General features: G+C 36.9%; 1 non-coding gene across 1 annotated transcript; it reads left to right on the top strand.

The window, feature by feature from the left end:
* The first annotated feature begins 260 nt into the window (after nt 1-260).
* On the top strand, nt 261-367 carry LOC125586673. Its single transcript, XR_007323209.1, has one exon. It is a non-coding gene; the product is annotated as a small nucleolar RNA R71 (small nucleolar RNA).
* The last annotated feature ends 2,814 nt before the right edge of the window (nt 368-3,181 follow it).

Here is a 3,181-nt window from a genome sequence, read left to right as displayed (position 1 = left end):
TATCCAAAAGGAGCATGTCAATGTTCTCTTGGACAGCCTTTAACTCCTTCTTTGTATTCTGATCCTCTCCTCCACTGCCTTTATTTTCTATGTCATGATCATCACTGTAGACTGGATCACTTTGAGCCATATTATCTACTAGGTCCAAGGCTTCCTCTTCAATTCTTCCCAAGTAAAAACCATTGCTAGCAGTGTCAAGTCGGCTTCTAAACTTAGGTAAGACTCCTCTGTAGAATGAGCTCAATAAGCTCTCATTTGTGAAGCCATGGTGAAGACACTGTGATACATATGCATTGAATCAGTCCCAAGCTTCTCCAAACCCTTCAAGATTCTTCTGCTGGAAACCGGATATCTCATTCCTAAGCTTGGTTGTTCTTGAAGTAGAGAAGAACTTGTTGAGGAAAGCTCGCTTGTACTCATCCCAAGTGGTGATTGTATCACTTGGAATGTTTTCTCCCATGTGTGAGCCTTGTCTCCCAAATAGAATGGAAACAATCCACACTTCTTGTCAAACTTATCCAAGTGATCAATTGGATCCTCCAAGGCAAGACCATGGTATTTGTCATTTTGTATCATGTTGATCAAGCCAAACTTGATCTCATAGTTGTTGTTCTCCACAGCTGGTGCTCTACTGCCCGTCCTATTCTCATGGATATGAGGCTTATCATAATTGTGAATAGCTCTAGCTTGGCGTTGTGGATTTGTGGCCTAAGGTTTGCAGCTCCTTGGCCAATGCCTCCTTGAACAGCTCCTAGAGGAACTCCCTGGCCATTTTGTCTATGAATATCAGCTCCGTAGACTCTTTGGTCAGGCTGATCCTGATTCATTTATATCTCAAGCTCTAATCTATCTAACTGTGCTTGTCTCTCTTCTTCCCTTCTCTTTCTTGCCAACTCTCTCTCTAACGCTTTGATGTTGTCAACTCTTGGAACAAGCTGTGTTGATCCTCTACCCTCAATTCATACACCTATCATTCAAAGAGAGATAAGATAGCAAATTAGTAACTAGATATAAGAAAATAAGATTTAGTCTCAAGCAATGACCAAATCTTAATGTCAAAATAACTTAGAAGTTGCAACAGCGCCAAATTTGATAAAGATTTTTTACAATCCTATGTCAAAGTAGTAATTAAGTGCCAATCCAATCCTAAGTCATTTTGAAGCAATGATAATGCAAGATAATGATTAATCTAAAAGCAATCAAGGTGGTGAAATGATATGATCCTAGTAACAAGATACTAAGCAATAAAGTAACAAACTTTCAATCAATAGGATAAAGTAGGACTCATGGGTCTAGGAATTTGACTTCAAACGACTAAGATCCAATCTAGAAAGGCAAGGTATCAATCAACATATTTTTTTAAGTCTAGACAACAATCCTAAACAAGTTCTTTGTCAAAATAAATGCTCATTTATTTTAATTGATCAATCATCAAATATCTTTGGTTTGTTTCATTCAAGCAATCATTAAGAACAGGTCTACTAACTGTCTAAACTTTCCTAACATCAAATGTCTTTGGTTAAGCAAGCAAAGAGCAAGATTAAGTTGGCTCAGACATTTTATCAAACACCTTCCGGGTGTAAAATGTCTAGAGTTCTAGTTTAGACAAGCCAACAATATCACTACAGAAAATGTGGGTATTAATAGCATCAGAGGATAGCGTTTATAACATTTCTGCTACTATATACCAACGCTGGCTTTTCTAATAGCGTTTAATATTTAAAACGCTATGTTTCATATCGCGGGAAAAATAAAAAATTTAGTCGCGTTAATTTGCTAAGTGTAGGCGCCGTACCATTGCAGATCCCAAATTAATAGCTATCGTAAATGTAAAAATATATTAATTTTTTGTCAAAAAAATACTTTAAGTTAAAAAATACTTCTCGATTCCTCTCTTTCTTCACTTCGTTCTTTTGACTCGAAACCAAGATTCCAGAGAGTCCTTTGACTCGAAACCCTTTGTTCTTCATTGTTTCTCAAAAAATCGAGACAGTGCTCTTGAATCGGAGTTTCAATAGGTATGATATCATTCAATCGTAGCTTATTTGTTTAATCTCATCGATATAGATCGTTTCTTTGTTAATTATCAACAAAGGAAAGAAAAACGATTCTGATTTTGGGTTTTGATTCTTGGTTTGTGTGAACATTCATGTGAAAGTTTGTAAATTTGGGTATCGATTTTTATTTTTGGTTTCGATTCTTTGTCTGTGTGAACATGCATGTCGAAGTTTGTGATTTTCGGATTCAATTTTTGATTTTGAGTTTCGGGTTTCAAATTTACTTTGATTGAATCTGTTCTTCGTTTGATTTTGGGTTTCGATTTTACCTTGATTGATTTCAGAAATGGCAAAGACAAGAGGAGGAGGACGAGTTGGTTCTCCTCATAGTAGATGTACTCAAGGGTTGGAGGTACAAGTTGCTTATGTAACAACACTTAAGGTGAATAAAAGATCAGCAAAGAAAGTGGCTTCCCCAAAACAGAATTTATTTCTAACGCCAACGAGAAGAAGTAGTAGAATCAAAAATCTGGCTGTCAAGATGATGAGGTAAAGCTGTAACACCGGAAGATGAGGAGGTAGAGGATGTAACACCGAAAGATGTAACAATGGAAGATGATGATGTTGCGGGGGAAGATAAGGAAGATGATAAAGAAGATTCTGAGAAAGATGGAGAAGCATGTTTGACTGGACAGGGAGAGCAAGAAGATGAAGAAGAAGCTGCCAACATTGAAGACATCGAGAATGAGAATTATGACAATGAGAAAGAAAATGAAGAAGAAACTCTCAATATGGAAGAAGAAGAAGAAGTTACCAATGCTCAAGATGATGAGATTCCTAATACTGAAGGAGTTCAGCTACCTGCGGATGAAGTGAAAGAAAAAAATAGAAGAGGACCAACAAAGATGCGTAGAGTGGCTTAAAATCCTAATGAAAAGGTTGCGGTCATATTCACTGATTTTGGGGATCATGTTGGACCTGGTTCAGTTACATTGTCATCTTTTCTTGGTCCTCTTGTAAGGGAACATGTTCCGGTAATACTTTCTGATTGGAGAAAACTTGATGCAGCGACTAAAGCAACAATGTGGGAAGAAATTCAAGTTTGTATATATATGTTTTGTTGAGCCTCAAGATGAAACTATAAACATGTTTGACCTTTGCTTATTTTGATGCATTGGAGGTTT

Source organism: Brassica napus, chromosome C4, assembly GCF_020379485.1.
Source record: "Brassica napus cultivar Da-Ae chromosome C4, Da-Ae, whole genome shotgun sequence".
In the NCBI taxonomy this organism is placed as follows: domain Eukaryota; kingdom Viridiplantae; phylum Streptophyta; class Magnoliopsida; order Brassicales; family Brassicaceae; genus Brassica; species Brassica napus.
Note: the sequence above shows the minus strand (reverse complement) of the source record. Positions and strands in the feature narration are given on the sequence as shown.